Genomic DNA, 24,051 nt, shown 5'->3' with positions numbered 1-24,051 from the left:
AGTAATCTAACTGACATACATGGAACACTATCCAATGAAGCAGAATACACATTGTTTTTGAGTTCTCATGGTACATATAATAAATAAACTATATGTGGGCCATGAAACAAACCTCAATAAATTTAAAAGCACTGAAACCATGTGGAATGAACTTGACCAGAAATGGAACAGAAAACTAGTATCAGAAAGATAACAGAAAAATCTCCCAACGATTTTAAATTAAACCACCACACTTCTAAATAATCTGTGGTTGAAAAAGAATGCCTCAAGGGAAATAAAACATTGAACTGAGTAAAAGAATTCATATCAAATTTGTAGGACACAGCAAAAGCAGTGCTGAGAGGAAAATTTATAGCATTAATGCTTGTTTTAGAAAAGAGGAAAGATCTTAAATGAGCAATCGAAGGTCTTACCTGAAGAGCCTTGATTGAATAGCAGTCAGTGAAGGGACTGTCGATAAAAGGCTGGGTTAAAGGAAACTCACAAGGGATGGTGAAGCACCCCAGGATAGCAGTGGCAAGAAAGTACTGTTACCCTGTAGGCCTGGAGGCACAGAAGTAGACAGTTCTGCTGAAACCTGGTGAGAACTGCAGCTCGAGGATAAAGTGGCCTGGAAGGTGCTTGACATTTATCAAAGGAATGAAGCCACTGCCAACTTGTAGGAAGGTAGGGGAGTAAATACCCTGACTTGCTTTCTGTCCTTTGATCTTCTGTGGTGCTGTCCATTGACTGAACCCGCAAGAAAGCTAGAGGGCAAGAAGGGCCTCCCCTAGCATGGAATAGGGTGGAAAATGATGGAGGGTGTGTCTGAAGGGATGACTGGAGAATATTCGGCACAGTTTGTTTCAAGGTTTAATAAGTAAGAGAACTATTTATAATCATCAAACATGTAGGGATTTGAATAGTGGTGTTAGATGTTAAAGAGCTTGAGCTTCTTGAAAATAATTGTCTCACTTATTTTAATACTGCCCTTTCCTCTGTCCTATATATAATCAATAGTCTATTAAGAAAACAATGCTGAGGAATGAATGATAGACATTAGCTTGGGCCTGAAAGTATCATAAACAGAGTAGTATTTGACTCTTGGCTGTGCCCTTCTCTCACTGGGTGACCTTCGGCAAGTTACTTAGCCTCTCTGAGCTTCTATTTACTCATCTACAAAATAGGTGTGATAATGTCTACTTCCAAGAATGGTTGTATAGCTGAGAGAATTCAATAAAAGATGCTTGTGAAGGCACCTGGTAGGAACTCAATACATTCTGATTGAATTTGAATCACAAATTCTAGATGAGTGGCTTCAAAATTCATGAGGTAAGGCCACATGTTAGAATTAAGAATGCAGTTTTAAAGAGAGAAGAAAATCTGTGTTTAGACTGTTAATGTCATCTATCAATCAACAATTATGATAATATGATCAGCAAACTATTCTCTATCGATGTATTTTCACCACGTTTTGATTACAAGTGTGAAATTTTACCAGGATTCAGCTCGTATTAGGAATTCAATGAATTTCTTAATTATCTGATAATGTGCCAAAAAAAAAGCAAGTTCTTTGGCATAGGATACTGGTTACATCAAGAATTTGTACTTTACCCTTTTAATCAAAGATGAGCACTATTGGTGAGTATCAGCTATAGAGAAGCCTTAAGTGCATCTTTTTGCATCCCTTCTCAAACAGGTTGCCATGGTAATGTTGACAATCACAAAATCTTAATAGCGTCTTACTAAGGGTGTAAGGAAAAAATAAATCTTGCAGGTAGAGTTTTGATTGAGAAATATTTTAATTCCTGCAGTACTAGCCAGGTTTCCTTTTTCAGTTGCAAGCTCAGATTTGGTTATTATAAACATTTATCAATTTTAGCAATCTTTGTTTTTATTAATTAGCCTTTTATTGGCATACTTGTCAAGAACAAGGCAGCTGTACAGTTCTAATAGGCAGGTGTACTTTATACATGAGAATCACTCTGCTGTGTCAGAGCCATGCTCTTTGTAACTCGCCTGTGACAGAAGGCCCTAGAATGATATCAGTTGTTTTCCCTTTCAAAGCAATTCTAAGACACCCAAGGCTTTGCTACTACTAGATTTTTTTTTTTTTTTAAAACAAAGGCATAAAATGTAAGGGATCATCTGTATTTGGATGGTCAAAATTTATAGCAGCAGACTATTGCTCCCCTGCGTGTGTCCATATACAAACAAGCGCATGCGCGCGCACACACACACCCACACATACAATCTTACAAAATCCGTTATATAATTATAAGCCCCATGAGAACAGGAGTCTCATTTGTTCTATGTGCGTGTTGTCCCTGGTGCTCGAACAGCGCCTGACAAGTAGCACATGCAGTATAGTTTGGGGCAGGGTTCAGTAAACTTTTCCTGTAGAAAGGACCAGGTAGTAAGTACTTTAGGGTTTTTGGACCATATTATCTTTGCTATGACAGTCCACCTCTGCTGGTGTAGCGAAATCAGGTTTGCTACAACAAGCTTGAACACCCTGTAAACCAGTGAGTGTGGCTGTTCCAATAAAACTTTATTTACAAGAACAGAGGACCAGATTTGGCCTCTGGGCTGTAGTTTACCACCCGTATCTTCCCACCTACACTTTACAGCATGAACTCTACAACTAGACTACCTGAGTGTTTCTTCTGAAACGACTGCTTATAAGCAGTGCTGCCTTGTTATTTGGGGCTTCACAGGTGGCTCAGTGGTAAAGAATCCACCTGCCAATGTAGTAGCCACAGGAGACGTAGGTTCCATCCCTGGGTCGGGCGATCCCCTGGAGGAGGAAGAGGCAACCCACTCCTGTATTCTTGCCTGGACATACCGTGGACAGAGGAGCCTGTCAGGCTACAGTCCATGGGGTCACAAAGAGTTGGACACAATTGAGCGACTGAGCACACACATGCAACGTTGCTATTCGGTTATTAATATGAAGAGTTAAGTTCTCTGTAGTTCAGTTTCTTCATCTGTGAAAAGGGGGCTAATAATAGAGTCTTTGTGCTATTTTCGGGTTATATGAGTGAATATATGTGCAACTTTAGGAATGGACCTGCCTTATGTGTCAGTGTTATCATTTGCTGTGTCAACATTAAATAGAGAAATCATTCTTTAAGAATACAAAACAAATATATGCCTTTAAATACATAGCATCTTACTTTTTAAAAAATAGCCAGTGATAAGCTCAGGATCACCAAATGTGAAACTGCGAACTTAGGATAAGAGATACAATTTTCTGTTGGTCCCAGCAGCATCCTGTTTATTTTGTTCAGGTCATACAGTATTAGGAAGCACTTAATAATGTTTTTAAATAGTGATGGTGTTGTTAATTATCTCATCATGTAATCCTAGGAGACTCCTCTAATAAGCAGAGATAGCAAAGGAATTTTAAATCTCAGGTTAATATACAAATTTGAGTTAATCCAGCTTCACAAGTTAATGAATGTAAATTTGGAATATGATATATTTGTGGATATTTTGTTTTTTTAACATTTTATTTAAAATTTATCTTTATACTCATATGAAATGTGAATCAATTATACATGGATTCTCCAGATGACTTATAAGTGTGCATGTGTGTGCAAGTACACACACATGCACATGAAATGTGATTCAGTTTCATGTAGATTCTCTGGAGCCCTTCCTGAAATCCTCCCATTCTGTCTAACTGGTTCTGTTGGAAGCCATGATGTGTGCTGGTGGCTTATAGTTGTGATTTACTCCTGTGTTTCCTGCCCTCATCTAATCTGTTCTCCACACAATAGCCTGCGTGATCTTAAAATTGCATCCCCTTGTCTCATGCCCTTGATTAATATATGCTTTGCTAACCTCACAGTGCAGGAGCTTCAAATCCTAGTTCCTAATCTTGTCCTAAAAAGCCTAATGATACGATTTCTGCCTAATCCTTCACTTCAACTTGCACCTCTCCTCTCACTATCCACACTTGAGCTCCCGTCACACCAGTGAAGTCCCTGAGGACTCTTCCTGGACCCCTGCACATGTGTCCCGCTCCTGCTTCCTTTGTTCCTTCACCCTTGTTTGCACCCCCTTGTTCTGAGCCTGGCTCTGGGTCCTGACAGGCTAGCTCCTTCTCAGTCTCGGTCTCATTAAGTGCTACCTGTTTACAGGTGATCCCCCTACATGAAGTAGCACCTACCCATCCATGTTTACTTTATCTCACCCCCCTGTTTACTTTCTTTATAGCAGTCTTCACCGTCTGTCATTATCTTGCTGTTCCTTTGTCATCTTTCTCCCTCTGTGGAATGGCAGCTTCGTGAGACCAGGGACCTGAACATCTTGCCATCCCCCTCTTCTTGGGACAACCTGTAGGTATTTATAGGATAGATGCCTCCAAGCAGAGCCTGCTACATTATTTGCAGGGCCTGGTAAATAAAATACAGGTCAAAATAAAAATGCAGGTCCCCTTGTTCAGAAGTTATTAGGAATTTCATGATGGCTACAGTGGAGCCCTGAACCAAATGCTGGTCCCTTCTAAAGTTGCATGTCCAAGAGTCCGACCCTGTCTCCAGGTGAGTTACTTAATCTCTCTGGACTCATGTTCCTGTTCTGTAAAATGATAGAGACAGTAGTACCCCTTCTTGGGGTGCTTTTGAGCCTTAAGTGGGGTCATACGCACACTCACTTGAGGTACCCTCTGCAGCCATCTCCTGTACGTATCAGCATTATAATTATCAGCCTCTCATCCATGTGATGCGTAGCCCCCAAAGTACAAATTTTCCAGCATTCCTCTTTTCTGAATAACCTCCCTATCAACTCTTTCAAATGACTAACCTAACTCTATCACATGGGATGGGGATGTGGGTGTCGCTTGCAAATAATATTGACACATTCAAGGTATGGACCGACAGCATATTTGGCTTGCTGAAAAGAATGTGTCAAATGGAGTTGGGCTGTTTTGAAAACTCCTTTGACGATAGGTAAATCATGTCACTCTTTGAGCCCACTGGTGACACTGGAATGATAAATAATGTCTGCCACCCACCTTCCTGACAAGAGTGAAGCAAGAGCATGAATTGGATTAAGAAGAAGCCAGTCAAATGCTTTGATTTTCTTAGAGCGGGCCCGTGCAGGCGCTGCTTGCCGGCGTCTGCGCACGTTGTCAGACACCCTGTCTGCCTGGTCTGTGTGCCTCTGGTTACCCTGTACATCGTGTAACAGTTCAACTGTACCTTGAATGGCAACTGTTCACAGACTCTCACGTTTTGATTTATTTTTGTGGTACAGCCAGTGATTCAAGTTAGTTTAGAAATGCAGAGAGGAAAGGCAGCATGTCTTTTACATTTATATTGTGGCCTCCCCGGTGCTTTGGAACTGTGTGGACTGTGAGATGTGGGCTGACTCCCTGGGAGGGAGCTTTAGTTGGTTTGCTGGGGGGAAGATCTGGACACTCTGATTTTATCAGTGGTTTCTCTTTGCCAGTGGAGGCTAAAATGAAGTGGAAAAATAACATCTGTGAAGCATGTTTTATGTATATGGCACTCTGCCTGGATTTTTTATTTGCTCAGGGAGATTACATAGTATAGTGATTAAAAGAATATGCTCTTCTTTGCTAGGTATTCCTCAGTAAAGCTAGAAAAAGAAAAGAAAAAAAAAAAGTATATGCTCTGGACCACACAAAATAACTTAAACTTTCCAGTCTCAATTTCCTCATCTGTAAAATGGAATGGGTTAGATGTTATTTCTCTGTCCCTCCAAATCTACTCTTCACCCTTTCTGCTCTGATTTCCACCCAGGAGACTGCTGTCATCGGCAGGCTGTGGCATCCTATGCTTCCTATTTAGGTTGACCAGCACACAGCCCCCACCATGGCTGGGAGGAAGAGGAATGAGGGGAGATTATTTACTTCCTAGATTCTCTTGCTGTGAATCTTGGGTTAACTGTGTTTTTAGCCAAATGCCATGGCTTCTGTCAAGTTTCTGGGACCATCTCTTTACATCTTCCTCTCTTTCTCAGCTTCCGGTAACTCCTTCCTCCCCTTGTCCCTGTAGGGCTAAGGGTGGTGACAGCTCTGTTGCTCCTATTCTTAGGTCCCTGCGTGCTCCTTCATAGTTTTCTACACTCAACAAGCTGCTTTTGTTGTTTAGTCTCTAAGTCATGTCTGACTCTTGTGACTTCATGTATTATAGCCCGCCAGGCTCCTCTGTCCTTGGTATTTCCCAGGCAAGAATACTGGAGTGGGTTGCCATTTCCTTCTTTAACACACAGCCTCAATTCAGTTCAGTTCAGTCACTCAGTTGTGTCCAACTCTTTGTGACCTCATGGACTGCAGCATACCAGGCTTCCCTGTCCATCACCAACTCCCAGAGCTTACTCAAACTAATGTCCGTTGAGTCGGTGATGCCATCCAACCATCTCATCCTCTGTTGTCCCCTTCTCCTCCTGCCTGCAGTCTTTCCCAGCATTAGGTCTTTTCCAAGGAGTCAGTTCTTTGCATCAGGTGGTCAAAGTATTGGAGTTTCAGCTTCAATATCAGTCCTCCCAATGAATATTCAGGACTGATTTCCTTTAGGATTGACTGGTTGTATCTCCTTGCTGTCCAAGGGACTCTCAAGAGTCTTCTCCAACACCACAGTTCAAAAGCATCAGTTCTTCAGTGCTCAACTTTCTTTATAGTCCGACTCTCACATCCATACATGACTACTTGAAGCAATGTTGTGAAGTAATTAGCCTCCAACTAATAAAAATAAATGAAAAAAAAAAAAAGAAAAGCTATAGCTTTGACTAGATGGACCTTTGTTGGCAAAGTAATGTCTCTGCTTTTTAATATGCTGTCTAGGTTGCTCATAACTTTCCTTCCAAGGAGTAAGCATCATTTAATTTCATGGCTGCACTCAACATCTGCAGTGATTTTGGAGCCCCGAAAAATAAAGTCTGCTGCTGTTTCCCCATCTATTTGCCGTGAAGTGATGGGACCAGATGCCATGATCTTAGTTTTCTGAATGTTGAGCTTGAAGCCAATTTTTTCACTGTCCTCTTTCATTTTCATCAAGAGACTCTTTAGTTCTTCGCTTTCTGCCATAAGGGTGGTGTCATCTGCATATCTGAGGTTATTGATATTTCTCCCAGCAATCTTGATTCCAGCTTGTGCTTCATCCAGTCCAGCATTTCTCATGATGTACTCTGCATATAAGTTAAATAAGCAGGGTGACAATATACATCCTTGACCCACCCCTTTCCTGATTTGGAACCAGTCTGTTGTTCCATGTCCAGTTCTAACTGTTGCTTCTTGACCTGCATGCATATTTCTCAGGAGGCAGGTCAGGTGATCTGGTACTCCCATCTCTTGAAGAATTTTCCACAGGTTGTTGTGATCCACACAGTCAAAGGCTTTGGCATAGTCAGTAAAGCAGAAGTAGATGTTTCTCTGGAACTCTCTTGCTTTTTCGATGATCAACGGATATTGGCAATTTGATCTCTCGTTCCTCTTACTTTTCTAAATCCAACTTGAACATCTGGAAGTTCATGGTTCACGCACTTTTCTAAATCCAACATGAACATCTGGAAGTTCATGAAGCCTGGCTTAGAGAATTTTGAGCATTACTCTTCTAGCATGTGAGATGAGTGCAATTGTGCAGTAGTTTGAGCATTCTTTGGCATTGCCTTTCTTTGGAATTGGAATGAAAACTGCCCTTTTCCAGTCCTGTGGTCACTGCAGAGTTTCCTAAATTTGCTGTCATATTGAGTGCAGCACTTGAACAGCATCATCTTTTAGGATTTGAAATAGCTCAACTGGAATTCCATCACCTCCACTAGCTTTGTTCGTAGTGATGCTTCCTTAGGCCCCCTTGACTTCGCATTCCAGAATGTCTGGCTCTAGGTGAGTGGTCATGCCATCGTGATCACATACAGCCTACACCTTTGTAAATAGTCTCTTTGCAAATAAGCCCTTGTCAAAGTGTTTTAACTTAAGTGTGCTGTTTGCTTTCTGTTAGGCTTGTGATTGATAACGTGGAGATAATCAGAATAGCTATCCTGGGTTAGAATGTATTGATACCTACATGTGGAACTCTTAAGATAGTATCTAGCACATATTTGAGACTCGTGACCTTTCTTAAGGTCACAAGGTGTGGTGAACATCTGATGGCTTCTTCACCAGCCTCTGTTCATCTTTCCCCATCTCACCCATTCTAGGTTTCAACTGGGAACTTTTAGGAGTTTGGGAAAGCTGATTCCATCTCTGGAATCAGCCTGTAACTTACACTAGGCCAGTCAGCACATCCATACTTTCACTGGCCACACTTGGGTTTAGGAGTAGGCAGGTGGTTTAATCTACAGTGAGTATGGCTCTCTTGACTTGTGCTGGAAATTCTGGGGCACAGCTACACTGGGGTGCCACGCATTGGGTGTGGCTGCAGTTGGCTTAGGTGGGAGGAGCACTTCATTACTCACCTTGTGTCAAAAGGCCTCTGTGTTGTAATGATAATAATAGATCTAATTTTGTTGGTTTTACTGCTGTTTTAAGATTGTCTACAGTTAATGCGTGGACCACCCCTGCTCTCTGTCCTCAGTGTACCTCTGTACAGTTGCTGTGTGCTCTGGGTGGTGAGATGCAGTCAGGTACAGCTGCAGTGGGAAACTAGTCTGAGAGTGAAACTGCGAAGGGCAGAGAAAAACTTAGCAGCAGAAACAAAACTGGAGCCCTGCTTAAACCACACTCAAAGTCTTCCCTGCCACTGGACTTACTCAATTGTGCCAACCAGTAATCATCTTATCTTTGTGATTAAAAAAAAAAACCCAAAAGCATTCTTACAGATATGCCCTGATTACATTTGGGTTTGAAACCAGGTGTTTCTGGCTCTGGAGCCTGACAGTATTTTCATCTGCTCATTTTCCTCCTCATTCGACTTTTATACATCAAACCCTGCATCATTTTCCTTCAGATAAAGTTTTTCACAATTTGTTTTCTTTTTTTTTTTTTTCACAATTTGTTTTCTAAAGTGAGTTTCAGGGTGGAGGTCAAGCCTGTGCTGGGATCTTATTTGATCTTCTTTACTGACTTTGGCAAGTGCTTCTCCTTCAGAGTCTCTGCTTTTCCATCTGTGAGGGGAGGAGGTTGAACAGGATGTGTCCTCTCTGGTTCTAACATTCTGCAAGCATCCACACATATGATGAAAACCATCCTCTCGAGTCGGTACAGCCTGTTTGGTCAGAGGCTAATGTGCGTTTGTGCCAATTAATAATAAAAATGAAACAACCTTGCTCATTAGTATAGAATCATGGGCCATTTTTTCCACCTTACATTAATTTTCCCCAATTCAGGCCTCCTGAAATAGCTATGCTCCACATTTGGGCATTTTAGTACACACTGTCTCGGGTGTTCCTGAATCACTTCACACGTGAAAGTCTCATCCCTCTGGAAGAGTCTTAGGCAGCTTGCAGGCAAGATCCGCTCTGATGGCTTCAGGTGCTGCTGCATCTAATCTCCATCCCGACCTGTCGCCTCCGTGTCCCTTAGGCGTCTCCAAAGCAACTTGTCTACAGCTGAACCTTTTTTTGTGTTTCCGATTCTGTCCTTCCTCTTGTGTTTTCTCACCTCAGCAAAAGCACCACCATTTGCCTGGTTGGCCAAACCAGAAAGCAGGGAATCTTTTTCATGCCCACTCAGTCTTGTTGATTTAGTCTCCTTAACATTTATTTAAATCTTGTATTAGCTGCTGTAACAGATTACCAGAGACTCAGTTGTACAGTCAGCAGAACTTTATTCTCTCACGTTTCAGGAATTTAGAAGTCCAAAGTGAAGGTGTCAGCAAGCTTGGTTCCTTCTGGAAGCTCTGAGGGAGAAATGCCTCATGCTTCTTGCCTAGTTTCTGGTGGTTGAGGAGATGCTGAAGGTGGAATGACCATCCTCTGACCACAAGGATTAAGTATGTCCTAAGGATGCTGTGCTGAGTGACAGAAGGGCCCTGAGTCCCTTGTGGCACCATCAGGCTTCTATATCAGTTCTAAACTGCCTAACCTGGGAGTCATTATACTAGGGAAAAAAAAAATTGAAGCTTTTAAAATTGGCCAAAGGATATGAAACTTCAGATATACAGGATAGTAAGTTCCGGGGATCTTATGTACAACAGAGTGATTATAGTTGATAATAATGTATTTATTGTATGTTTGAAATTTACTAGCAGTGTGTATCTTAATTGTTCTCACCCAAAAGACCAGGGTGACTATGTAAGGTGTTGAATATGTTATTTAACTTGATTTTAGTAAACATTTCACATAATATATCTATGTCAAAACATCACATTGTATACCTTAAATATGAATTATTTGTCAGTTCTACCTCAATAATGCTAGAGAAAGTTAAAAATTAAATAGAAAAATATAATCTTTTGTTTAAGACACACTTTGGGTGACCGTTATTCACATCAAATACAGTTCGTTACTGATTTTATACAGCTGTCTACCTAATACACCTCCAGCTTCACCTCCTATTGGTCCCAACCTGGAATCCTGATGTGGGGCCATGCTGCTGCTGCTGCTGCTGCTAAGTCGCTTCAGTCGTGTCTGAATCCGTGCGACCCCATAGACGGCAGCCCACCAGGCTCTGCCGTCCCTGGGATTCTCCAGGCAAGAACACTGGAGTGGGTTGCCATTTCCTTCTCCAATGCATGAAAGTGAAAAGTGAAAGTGGAGTCATTCAGTCGTGTCCGACTCTTGGCGACCCCATGGACTGCAGCCCACCAGGCTCCTCCGTCCATGGGATTTTCCAGGCAAGAGTACTGGAGTGGGGTGCCATTGCCTTCTCCATGCTACTGTGCCATAAATGCCCCATGTTCTGTTGTTCACCACTGGGCCTTTGGAGGAGATGCTCCCTCAACCCTTTTCTTCTGAGTTTGGCCACTTTCTAGTTATCTTTCAGATTTAAATGCCACTTTCTTATGGGGGCTTTCTGCCCCTTATAGGCTAGGTTTCATATTGTTATCACTCCATAGGTGTCTCCAGCCTAGTTCTTTATTGCAACAGGTTGTAATAATCTGTTCATTTGTCTATTCCCTGAGTTTCTAAGGGAAAAGGATCAGGCATTTCTTCTTATGCCGAGCACCTTGCATAATGTCAGCCACATTGTTAAACATGTGAGTGTAGGATGGACGAGTCATGTGCAAAACACAGTACCAAACACACAGGAGGTATTAAAGAAATCCCATTCGGTTAGATGCACATGGGCCACATTTCATCCTTCATAATGCATATGACTATGAAAACCATATATAATCAATTCTTGGCATGAGGCTTCAAGGCAGATTAGTCATTTGTCATTTAGCAAACATTTATCAGTTGTTCTCACCAAACATTCTTTCAATGGCTGGGTCCTTACCTAATTCATACTTGCATTCCCGACAAGAGTGTCTAGTAGTTGAAAAGCACATGGTAATATTTATTTCCTCTAGTAAGTGGATAAAAGTACAAATCAGTGCTGTGAGTTTTCAGAAGAGGGAGAAGATTGAGAAAAGAATCACAGGAGAAGTGACAGTGTTGCTGGATGAATATGGATGGTGGGGGCTGGGACTCCAGCAGCAGCACCAGTAGAGGCAGAGGTATGAAGATGGAAGGGCAAAGAGAGTGGTGTCTAGTCTTGTTTGATAGAATTAAAGGCGAGAGAGAGAACTGAAAATGTGAAATGTGTCAGATCCTAGAAATCTTAGAATTAACAAGCCATCTGCTGCTCTGACAGTCCTGTTACCTATAGCAAAGGTTACTTCTGGCCTCCCCTTGCTTTTAGTAACAGAACCTTGATGTTTATCTGGACACATTTCACTGCCTCCTTTACAGCTATCGGCATCCACATGAATAAGTTCTGGCCAATAAGAAATAAACAGAAGAGTCACGTGGGACTCTAGGAGGTCTGTTGAAGTGGATGAGTATGCTCTTCCTTGCCCTTTTCTCCATCCTGTTGTAAGAATGACAATGTACACACAGAAATGAAACAGTCATGTTGGACTGGGAGAGTGGGGCTGCCCTCTTGGCATCTCCTCAGGGATGAATGGGGGGAGACTGGACCTGCATGACATCCCTGAGCTGCTAGACCAGTCCTCAAATGACCTTGTCCTATGTGAGAATTCTAGGTAACCAAGAAGCAAGCTCGTTTTCCTGTGTTACTTGAGAGCTTTCTGTTTTACATAGCTGAACCTAATCCAGTTGATACATCACCCAACTTCAGGGTTAAAGAGTATTTGGAAACCAGGATGAATTTTTCCATAGAGTTAATTGTTACTCTTGGACATACTCCCTATGCCTGGCTATCTTCCCTTTCCGAAGCTGTGATGACATGCTCATTTTCTTGAGTGTCCTTTCTTCCTAGGACTGACTGTGGGATGGGACTGAAGGTCCTGAGGCCTCCTCTCCCTTTTGTTGCCTCTGAAAATAAGCACATTGTCCCTTTCTGTTGTAAGGATGTTTACAGATAATTACTCTGGGTAAATCAGCCAGGAAATAACAAACAGGTCAGTTATAAATGGTCTTATACCATTTCCATAGCTTCAGTTCCTTTTTATAGTCCTTGTTACATTGGAAAGTGAACGTGAAGTCGCTCAGTCAAGTCTAACTCTTTACAACTCCACGACTATACACCAGGCCCCTCCGTCCATGGAATTTTCCAGGCAAGGATACTGGAGTGGGTTGCCATTTCCTTCTCCCAGGGATCTTCCCGACCCAGGGATCAAACCTGAATCTCCCACACTGCAGGCAGGCTCTTTACCATCTGAGCCACCAGGGAAGCCCATGCTTGGGGAAGCCCACCAGGTTCCTCTATCCCTGGGATTCTCCAGGCAAGAATACTGGAGTGGGTTGCCATTCCCTTCTCCAGCAGATCTTCCTGACTCAGGGATTGAACCTGGGTCTTGTCTCCTACATTGCAGGCAGATTCTTTACTGTCGAAGTTATCAGGAAAAGTGTTAGTTATTTATTGCTGCATGACAAATTAGACTGAAACCTATCTATTTGAAACAATAAATGTTTCATATTTCACAACTTCTGTGGGTCCGGAATACAGGCATTAATTGGATGCTTCTGACCCACAGAAACTGAAATATGAAACATTTATTCTTAGAAGTTGTCTACTAGAGGGAAATTCACTTGTCTTCCTGCTCCATTCTTTAATTCCTGAAGGTAGTATCTCTAGACACTCACCTCCTAGGAAGGTTTCTTTTCTGAGTTGGTGAACCCAATGGTATATTTATTCATTTAACAAATACCCATCGAACACAAATGTTCCAGGGGATAGACTGGTCAGTATAATAGATGTGCTCACTATTTGAAATCTCAGAGAGATGCCATGGGGAAAACTGTGTGTGGGAACTTGTTACATTCCCACAATGTTATATTGCTCATTCCTGGATATGAGCAAGTTGAGATAACCACACAGTTTGTCTCTGTACTTCCAGCCTTAGTTGTCCTTCTCCTCTAATCTGTCAGTAAGCGTCCCCTGGATTCAAGTGAATGATTATGAACTTCTTCTCCAGCCAGGACATCTTCAACCAGGACTGTGCTGAATAGGGCTGGTAGGGAGGAAACCTCCTGGAACAGGATTGCATTCATTCCCATCTTCACTGCTTACATTATAATAAATGCTGTTGCTCACTCTATTTCTCTAAACTTCATTTTATTATCAATGAAATGGAGTCAAAAGTAGTGTCTACTCCTGGTTTGTTGTGAGGACTGCATGAGAAAATATATGGATAGTACTTGGCAAAGAGCCTGGCACATGGTAGGCACTCAGAGGATATTAGTGATTCTGAATCATTATTTTGTTATTAATTTTAGTACTGTTATCCATTTGGAAGTAGGAATCAGTATAGGAAAAGAATGCTTCCCCAGATAATCCAGTCCATCACACCGTGTTTGAGCTAGTTCAGATCCTCTTGCCATAAGCAGGGCTGGGTATAAATAAATAAACTAATGAAGAAAAGAGGCTATGTATTTTGACTTGGTATAACTGTAATCCTTTTTGCAATTGGAAAATAATCCTTTAGTAAATAGAGAAGATAGAACATGTTCAGACTAACAGTGTTTAGTTAAAATGGTCAAATATTTAGCATGCCTGATACCAACGATAGTCATTCAACCTTTAGAGCTCTCCGTGTATGCCCTCCCCTTATGGCATGCATTCCAGCTTCTAAATGCACACCCAGCCATTTCAGCACTTCCTGCTTTAAATTATTCTGAGTTTTTTTACACACGCGCACACGCCAGGAATAATAAACGGCAGTTTTAGGAACACATCATATAAATGCCAATTTCCAGATGGATTTGTTTTGCTACAAACTTAGTTAACACTTGATTCATGAAACAGCGGGTGGAGAAGGTGTAGAGTGAGTACTTAGACCCAAATAAGGTGCGACCTGCCAAGGGAAGGATCGCCAAAAAGAGCTGAGAAAACTGAAGCAAGTACTCAAACTATTTTCAAAAGATAACTCATCAAAACTACAGAGAGAAAGTGAAAGGCAAAAAGCAAACAAGCTGGCGGGTAAATGTTAACCCTTTTTAACATTAAAGCTGTAACATAAAGCTGTGAATTGGTTCTGTCTGAGTCTGCCTGTTTTGTTTCTGAATGGCTGAATATGTGCAGTAAAGTTAAAACCTTAAGTCTATTAGATAGCTTCCTATCTTTCCCTTTCCTTGTATCCCTTTTTCGTCTTTTTTAAAAAGTAGCAACTCTTGGAAAAGGCACCACTCAAGAACTCAGGAAGGCATTAGAGGAAAGCCTTACCTAGTAGACTTTTTCTATATTGAGATAGGCTCAAATTTAAACCCTGAAATTGTGATTGTGCAGTTCCTCTCTCCAGTTACTTGTAGGCTGATTTTCCCTGAGATATGCAGTAAGAAATGTTGAAATAATAAATGGATGATGCCTGGGAGTCAGCCTTTTGGACCTTCTGCTAATGCCAACTCTGCCTCCAGCTGCACATACGATGTTGGAATCATGATGGTAGCTCTGAGCTTCATTTTCTTCATTTGTAAAACTCATGCTTCACTGGGTTTCTGTAATGACTGCAGCGTTCATTCATTCATTTTGCAAGTACTTATTGAGCATCTACTGTGTGCCAGCCCTGATCCCTACATTGGACTTGACAGGGTATGTGCTCTGAATCATAGTCATGTCCAACTCTGTGATCCCGTGGTCCGTAGCCTGCCAGGCTCTCCTGTCCATGGGATTTCCCAGGCAAGGATACTGGAGTGGGTTGCCATTTCCTCCTTCAGGGGATCTTCCTGACCAGGGATCGAACACTAGCCTCCTTTGTCTCCTGTATTGCAGGCAGATTCTTTACCACTTGAGCTGGATGACCTAAATAAAGTCCCTGCTGTCAATGGAGCTTATAGTCAAGTGGAGAAGACAATCAACACAAAAAGAAATGTCTGTTTTTTTAGGATAAATAGCTATCAGCAGAATTAATTGCTCTCATGTATTTAATTTGACTAAGTCACTGTTCATAATGTATGCACTTGTCCATCCTCCCCAACCCCCAGCTAATGATGACACCTTATACCTGTATCCCCACCAACATTTAGCATTGTCCAACTTTGTGATTTTTCTGGGCTCATGGATTTAATTTGATTTTTTGAATTTAGTAATAATTTTGAGCATCTTTTTGTATCTTAGTAGTACTTTCTCTTTGTAAATTGCCTATTCATATCCTTTACCCATTTTCCTACAGGAATTGACATTGTGTGCATACTCAGTCACTCATTCGTGTCCAGCTCTTTGCAACCCCATGAACTGTAGCCTGTCAGGCTCCTCTGTCCATGGGATTATCCCTTCAGGAACATTGGAGTGGGTGGCCATTTCCTCCTCCAGGGGATCTTCCTAATGCAGGTATTGAACCTAATAGGAGTTATTGAATTGAAAGAATTCCTTATGTATTGTAGACCTGTACTATCTAACATGGTAACTACTAGCCACATGTAGTTGTGCAGTTATAGAGGGTGCCCTGTTGAAAAGGGCCCCGTGGTTTAACTGTCTATGGCCCTGAAATCATCCTGAAAATTCTTAATAATTGTACATTTGAATTTATGTTTTGTAGGTGCAGTCCGTGGGGACCGGGGCACGCACACATGAGCAGAGGGGATAGTGCAGTGTGCAGTCCTCAGTTTCTTGCCATGCGTTTGCACATAGTGCCAGACGAGCCACATGAACACAGAATCCTGATGGACCAAGGATGTGTGGGAGTTCAGTGAGACTCAACACCATTACAAGGTAAGTGGTTTACATCTATGACTAAGTAGAGGCTGAGGCCACATTTTTCATTCAAATCGAACTTGCTTCTGACAGAGAAAGAAGGCTGTGGCATTCTAAGAGACCTAAGTGACCAAGGAACCCTAACATATCCTTTCTTTTTCTTGTTACTTCTCTGTATCATCCAACCACTTATTCCAAAAATTACAGAAAAAGAAAGGGAAAGATGAGCAATCCATAGTTGTTTTTCTTAGCAGTCCTTCCTTAGTCATCCATAAGTCATGGTAGAGAGTATTGGTATTAATAGAATATGTGAACATTAAGAAGTAAAATATAAAACAGTTGAGTTATTTTTGTCCAGCTCTTCCATTGTTCTTATAAGAATAAAATACATATGCATGAATGAGCTACAAAATATAAATTGTATAATTTCAGTGATTTTTACACAAATGCAGTTATATTTGCACTTAAAACTACACTGTACAATATAAAGGTAAATGGTACAATTCATGTTAATAATTTAAATTTTAAATTTCTTTATATAAAGTAGCACTAAGAAGCAACTAAAGACACTATGACAAAGCAAAAGAGAAACCAAAGAAGGAAGAAAGAGTTTTATGTTTTAATATCGTTGGGAGGGAGGAAAACCTTTCCTCTTCCCTGTTAGCTTCAGTGCTTCGAGGCCTGCAAATTAAACTGACAAGAGACAGGTTAAGCTAAGCAAGAGGAAAGATAGATCTTTATTCACATACATATACCGAAGTGCACAGAAAACTATAATGAAGAAATGGATAGAATTTGGGGTGTATATACCATCTTTACAAGGAAAAGGGTTAGGATTTCAAGGGACAGTAAATGGTAGGCACAGAGAAATATATGGAGGGGGGGGAATTAATAGAAGGTTAGCTTTGTTTTTGTAAAGCCTGTTTATACAATTTCTTACCCTAGTGCCATCTTTCTCACCTGGTGACAGGAGGTGAGAAGATCAAAGAGTTCTGGTTGCTTGTACCCAGTTCTATAGGATTAAGTTATCATATTATTAACTTCATCTTATCATATTGCTGACCAACAAAGCCCCTTGAGAGGAATTTAGGATGAAAAACAAGATGAGGTACCCTGTGTTTTGGAAGACCAGCCCCTTCCAAAGTTAGATGTGTATCTCAGGAAGTATTCTAATGAACCCAGATTTGTGCATCTTGCCATATGTACAAAAGCACTAAACTTATTAACTTGAGATGTCTGTTTTTTGTAACTGGCTATAATCTTTTACAGAGAAAAATGCTTGACTGCATGTTTTCACTAGCCCAGAAACATAGGTAAGCTGGTTGCTTCCCTGCCTCTTTGGAGCAGAGTGAACGGGGGGCTGTTTCCCAGGTGATAGCTGTTCGTAAGGCCCCTGCAGGAAAGTTAAACTCACAACCCTTGACGGTGTGCATTTTTCCTTAAAGTCGACAGGAGTCACTGTTTGCCCCTGATACAGGACATGTCCCTTGGAGGAGGGTTTTTGGCAGTTGAGTTCTTTTGGAAGCCTCTGTTTTAGAAAGAAAATGAGAGCACAAACAAAACTTCTTCCTGCATCTGTTGATTCTCAGATGTTTCCAGCTCAAAGTTATATTTATCCTACAGTGGTATATTCTGAGTCTTTTAAAATAACTTGCATTTTCCCCCTGCTTTTTGGAAAGGGAAGGGATTTCACATTTCATTTTGCTCGGAACGCTGCAGCCTATGTAGCTGGCTGTGGAATTGGGGCTGGGGGAGACTAGTCCAGAATCGTACCCAGTAAGCCTGTCTCTGCCTGATGCCCATGAGGCATCTTTATTGGAATCCTAGTCTCTGCAGATCTAGACCAATAAAGTGACTGGAATTTCCCTGGCTGGCTGGCTGGATTTCTTTTGCTTTTTGCTTGTATGTAAGAGCAATGCCGTAACTTCTAAAAGGAGCCAGTTTTTCCACTGGGCTATATAGGTTGTACAACTCGAGGAGTATGTACATGGACTCAACGTAGATGGTGCCCTCTAACACTTGTGGCACGGTGGCCCTGCCTACTTACTGCTATAGTAAGGCCACAGAACAGGAGTGGTTGGAAATTTGGTGAGAGAAATCAACTTTGGACATTTTGCCTTCAGTTCTGCCTCTCCTTCATTGAACCAGCTCCAACATGACATCCTTCAGTTCCATCCCTGATTCCCAGTTCCATTTCAGCTTGTCACTGGCAAAGGTCTTTAATGATTTCCAAAAAATTAAAATAGAATCTGGGAAATCAAAATAAGTCTAACCTTTTTTTCTTTCTTTTCCTTTGTGCTTAATCTAGTTTCACTTAACTCACAGGGTGCCAAGTGCACTTCAGACCAGAGTTCCTAGTGCAAAACAGCTGCGCCTAACACTTAAACTTGGTGTACCCTGTGCAGACACGCTGTGCGCAACACTTGAAGATGGCAGAGATGCTGCACCTATCATTTGGATCTGGAGCCATGAGCAGCAGCACAAGAACTCCATCCTCCTCTCCCCACTATAGGAACCCTATAAGGCAGCCCTGCCAACGGCCGTTTGGAAAAAACATGTTCTCTTGAGCTCAAGCTTGCACTTCTCCATTTGATCATCAAAGAATAAAACTTTGCTTTGCTTCTGAATGGAACTTGGACTCGTTTTATTAGCTCGAATGACACCAGACAGGAGGACCCTGGGACCTGACCCAAAAGGATCAACTTGTGGCAACCCAGATGGCTTTTTCATCTGTACCGATCCACTCAGCTCTGGGCTCGTTGGAGCTCCCGGCTCTAGTCCGTGGATGGTGTAGGCTTTGAAGGTTCGCCTGGGAATGACTGCCTCTGGTCTTTGAGTACACTCTGATAGGTTAGAACAGCAACAGTCTTTAGCCAAGTTCAGAACAACTCTGCCCAGCAGCCTGATACCCAGGTGTGGTTCTCATACAGCATAGCCCCTAGAGTCGTCTGGACTGCACTCCTTTGAGATGATCATACTGTGGCATTGTTGGGGGTCAGAGACTGAAACTCAGGCATGTCTCCCTGCTGCGTCTGGCTGGCCTCCCAGTGATAAGATACCTGGGGATGATGGGACCTGTGGGCGTGAGGAGCCATGGCAGTCTTGCTTCTGCCTCACCAGTAGTGCTGTCCTCTGCACAAGGCACTAGTTGCCACGTCGGGGCTTGTTGCCCACCTTGCAGACCTCCAGGAGCCAACAATAGCATTCTCCATAGTCAGTCTCAGTTTGGTAAAGGAAGGTGGCCAGACCTGTGAGCTAGGAGATAAGACTGGGAAAATCCCAGGTAATTAGGACCGCCTGACAAAACAAAACAAGGACGCTGGCTTTGAGTTGAAGAAAAGGCACCAGGGACGCTTGAATGCAAAAGGTTCCCAAAGTAGGTTCGCCCATAACTTGACCTCTTCTGGTCAGGTTGGTTTCACTGAAGTGAGCTGGGGAGCCCTGTGAGCTGGTTGCAAGACCAGGAACCCCGTCATCCAGAAACACTGTGAGCTTCTGGCAAGAACAGAAAACATCCACCGTCTGACCTCTTCTCCCTGTCTGGGATGATCCTTTCTCTTTATCAACCAAAGTTCCACAGGTACATCTCCCAGTATCAACACAGAATACCAGCTGCCCCAGTGATCTGGTGAGTGTCGCATGGGAACTCCATGTACTTTTAGCTCTCACCACAGGGAAGTCCATGAATTCCTCCTTTTTGGCTAAAAGGAGGAAAGAGAAGACCCCCACTTCTCACATGTGTGCCACCCACTAACAGACCAAGTTGGTTAGGAACTAATGTGGCTAAGCTGCTCTGGCCAAGAGGCAGTCCTGTCTCACCTACTGTGGGACATTCTGCCTGTCTCAAGCACGTGCCATTATACATTCAGGAGAGACCCCAGTTATATCGGAGTTCATGACATTTGGACACTTCCTATATTGGAAGCGTCTTTCAAGGAATCCATTAACAGTTTGGTGCCGGTTCCAAATTTCCCAAACCTGAATTCTTTTTTTTTTTTTTTTTCATTTATTTTTATTAGTTGGAGGCTAATTACTTCACAACATTGCAGTGGGTTTTGTCATACATTGACATGAATCAGCCATGGAGTTACATGTATTCCCCATCCTGATCAAACCTGAATTCTTTTTTTTTTTTTTTTTTAATATGGAACGCTTCATGAATTTGCGTGTCATCCTTGCGCAGGGGCCATGCTAATCTTCTCTGTATCGTTCCAGTTTTAGTATATGTGCTGCCAAAGCGAGCACAAACCTAAATTCTTATTTGGGCCAAATCTTATAACGTTAGCTGCCCCCGCCCTTAACCAGTAGTTGGAAACATATCAAAAACAGAACATCTAAGGTATGGGAAACCAAATGTCTTCAATACGAAAGGATAGCCCCTTGGGGTGTATCCTGCAGAACTGGAGTTTTTCCAGTATTACCCTCAACCCCAAAACATTTTATCTTCCTATGTTTTACCACTTGGCCCCAGTATGGGGCTTGGAGATGGGGAAAGTTGGTCCATTAATGGGTCTCTAATAAACACTGTTTTTCAGTTGGACCTGCTATGCCAAAGACAAAAAATGGGATGAAATTGTCTATGTCTGTCTTTTTTTTATGGCCTCAGAACAGTGGCCTTCTCAGACTTCCCTGGTGAGCCAGTGGTTAGGACTCCACACTTCCAAAGCAAGGAAAGGTTGTGAGTTCAGTCCTTGCCTGGGGAACTAAAATCCCACATGCTGTGCAGCACACCAGAAAAAAAATCCAAAGGGATGTGGGCTCTCCTCCACTGCAGTAATAGCGGTGCTTGACCCTCCCCCTGAGATCCTTCTTGATATCTTCATTAAGCCTTCTCCTGCTCTTCCCTCCCTACCCTCTTCCTTCCTGTGTCCCAACCTGGCCCCTAGGCCCCAGGGATTCCCTCCGTACAAGTCCCTTCTGCCGTAGCCCAGTTAAGCAACTACACAAAGCAGTACTAATTACCAGCCAGGGTCCAACAACCCGCCAGGAAAAGTACAAAGGACCTACCTCCTTTTGAGGCAGGTTCCCAATGGAGAAGGCGGGCTCATCTAGGTACATATCCCACTTACCACTTCTGATCTGTGTAACTGGAGAAGTACATTCATGATCCAATAAAAAACAGTACCTTCTCCATCAAGAGGCTTTGCTGGGCACTGCCCCTGTTAGGGCCTTATCAGACCATGGCAATCAGCCTGCAATACCCTTATTCTCCCTGTAAGGAAACGCAGTGGGGAATACTGGATGGTACTGAAAGCCACTGAGGATATACATCCAATCTACACCCTACAGGCTGCTCTGCGGTCCACAGGGACCTGGTATTCTGTGTTACATTTAAAAAATGCCTTTGTGGGCTTCCTTGGTGGGCCAGGGGTTAAGAATCCACCTGCCAGGGCACGGGCCACGGGTTCAATTGCTCGTCCGGTAAAACCTCACATGCTGTGGAGCAACTAAGCCCATGTGCCACAACTGTTGGGCCTGTGCTCCAGAGCCTACGTACCACAACTACTGAAGCCCAAGTGCCCACAGCTTGTGCCACACAACAAGAGAAGCCACTGCAATGAGAAGCCGACAATTTGAGAAAGCCCTGTTGCAGTAATGAAGACCCGGCACAGCCGAAAATAAGTAAAAAAAAAAAAAAAAAAAAACCTTAAAAAAAAAAGGACATCGTCTTCTGTATTCCATTAGCCCAGAGTGACAAGACATTTTGGCCTTTGAATGGCAGGAGTCAGACACACAGGGAAACAACAGTACCACTGGAGAGTCCTGTCTCAAGTGCTCAAAATTTCCCACACTGTCTTTGGGGAAGCTTTAGCAAAAGACCTAAGGGATCAGTAGGGGAATGATATTCTAAACTCCTGTGTGGCAGGCCCATTACCCAAGCCCAAGAGAAGGAAGAGCTGTTGCAATGGAACAACTCAGGTGTATCCTCCAGGTAGAAGAAACCATGAACGCTCACGGAATACGGTCACCAGGCGCTCTGGCACCCACCAGTCTGGCCCCACGTGGCTTCCAACCTGACAAACCATCGGCCGGCAAGACCTGCTCACTCCTGGATGGAATGGGCTCCACTTGTGATCCCATCACCCATTCTGTCCTGAAGCCACTGAGGTTCACTCCGTGGGGACATAGCACTTGAGTGAAGAGACAACCCCCCGCTGTCCCGCCACCACCAAGCACCAAACTCCAGAGAGAGAACCCTGGGCAACAACGGACACTCTTGACTAACTGCTTCTGCAAACCTCTCTGTAATCTGAAGTTTCTCTTCTGGAAAACAACAGAGATGTGGCCAGGGAGATAAAGGGCCTGGCAGTGAGCATAGCGTCAGAGTGCTCTGCAGACATGCTATAGAGCTAGATACCAGTGTCTTTAGGAAAAATTTGACTGCAGGAAGCAGCTACGGGAGACCGCTTCACTTCAGAGCCCCTCAAGAATTAGGAGCAGGACGAAAGCCACATGAGGGATTTGTCATTGGCAAAGCCCATTAACAATTTCCAGAAAATAAAAGTAGAATTTGGGTAATAAAATCTGACATTTTTTCCTATTTCTTTTCCTTCGTGCTTAGTCTAGTTTCACTAGCTCATAGGGGGCCACATGCAGAGGCCTTGCCCCCAGCACTTCAGACCAGAGCTCCTGGCATTTAATGGCTGTGCCGACCCCTCAGCTGAGGGTGTGCAGAAGTCACGGGACGCTCAATTCAGGATGGCAGCATGGGCTGTGTGCAGAGACGCTGCGCCCGGCACTGTGACCTGGACCCACAAGCCACACAGTCGTGCCTGCCTGTGCCCTCCTCTGCGCCCAAGCCACAAGAAGTTTGCCCCGTCCCCAGGAACAAGAACTCTATAAAGCAGCCCTACCCAGGCCCTTCTGGATGGCATGTGCTCTAGAGCCAGAACTCACCCCTCTTTGTTCTTTGATCTAAGATTGGAACTTACCTTTTCTTCTGAACTGAACTTGGGTCTCATTCTGTTGGCTCAAGCAACTCCACTAGGGAGGACCCTTGTTGAAACACACTGACATTTTCTCCCTCTTGTAAATTCCTCTGTGTTGTATTTCTGTCCCTATAACTCTGATTTTTTTTCTTTTTTAATTTTCAAAAATAATATATATTTTATTGCCGAAAATATAGATGATTTTATTAAAAAGTAAAAAGAAAGGAAACAACCACTCAGTGATACCACCAGAAGACATGCATTGTTAATATTCTCTAAATAAATACTTGTTTCTTCCTTGTACAAAGAAACCAATGTAAAAATTGTTGAGTCCTTCCCCAGGCCAAGGTGTGAGGCCTTGTACCAAGACCACAGAAATGGAGCCCAGAACCAAGTCACCTCCAAAGCTAACTCAGTCCCTTTGTAACTGTTGCTAAAAGCCCCTGATCATCCCTAATAAGCTTCCTGACTCTAATTAGGCAAAGATGCCCACTCCAGTGAACATGCTGTAGCCCCTTAACAAATCACCTAATGCCACGCTTCCGGGAGGAAAATTCTTTGTCTTGAGGCTATAAAAATTGGCTATTATCTCACGAAAACAGTCGACTCTTCCTGGTCTGTGAGGAGGTTGGCCCACTGTGCTCGCAGTACCCACCTTATCGCTGCTCTTTGTTCTTAATAAACTCACTCCCTTCTGAAATGCTGTGTGTCTGGAAATTCTTTTCCAACCTGTGTTTGGACTGCGTCAACAAAAATATTTTTTTTCTTTCAAAAATGGAGTGTAGTGTACATAGTATTTGGTTAGCTATTTTTTTTTTTTTTGGTTAGCTATTTTTAAACTTAATATTTCATCAACAGTTTTCCAGTCCTTAATTATTTTTTCCTACAGTAATATAGTAGCTGCAAACTATTCCATCATTAATAATAGGTACTTAA

General features: G+C 42.7%; 1 long non-coding RNA gene and 1 other non-coding gene across 2 annotated transcripts in view; one reads left to right on the top strand and one right to left on the bottom strand.

Annotated features, from left to right (window-relative positions):
• LOC122424745 overlaps positions 1-18,748 on the top strand; it is a 72,773-nt gene extending 54,025 nt beyond the window's left edge. The window contains exons 2-3 of the long non-coding RNA XR_006264517.1: positions 16,032-16,204; positions 18,592-18,748. This is a non-coding gene — a long non-coding RNA (uncharacterized LOC122424745). The remainder of the gene's footprint in view (positions 1-16,031; positions 16,205-18,591) is intronic.
• Positions 18,749-20,324: 1,576 nt separating this feature from the next.
• LOC122425270 lies at positions 20,325-20,431 on the bottom strand. The gene has a single exon (XR_006264805.1). It is a non-coding gene; the product is annotated as a U6 spliceosomal RNA (small nuclear RNA).
• Between the last annotated feature and the right edge of the window lie 3,620 nt (positions 20,432-24,051).

The sequence above is a fragment of the Cervus canadensis genome, chromosome 22, assembly GCF_019320065.1.
Source record: "Cervus canadensis isolate Bull #8, Minnesota chromosome 22, ASM1932006v1, whole genome shotgun sequence".
Classification (NCBI taxonomy): Eukaryota; Metazoa; Chordata; class Mammalia; order Artiodactyla; family Cervidae; genus Cervus; species Cervus canadensis.
Note: the sequence above shows the minus strand (reverse complement) of the source record. Positions and strands in the feature narration are given on the sequence as shown.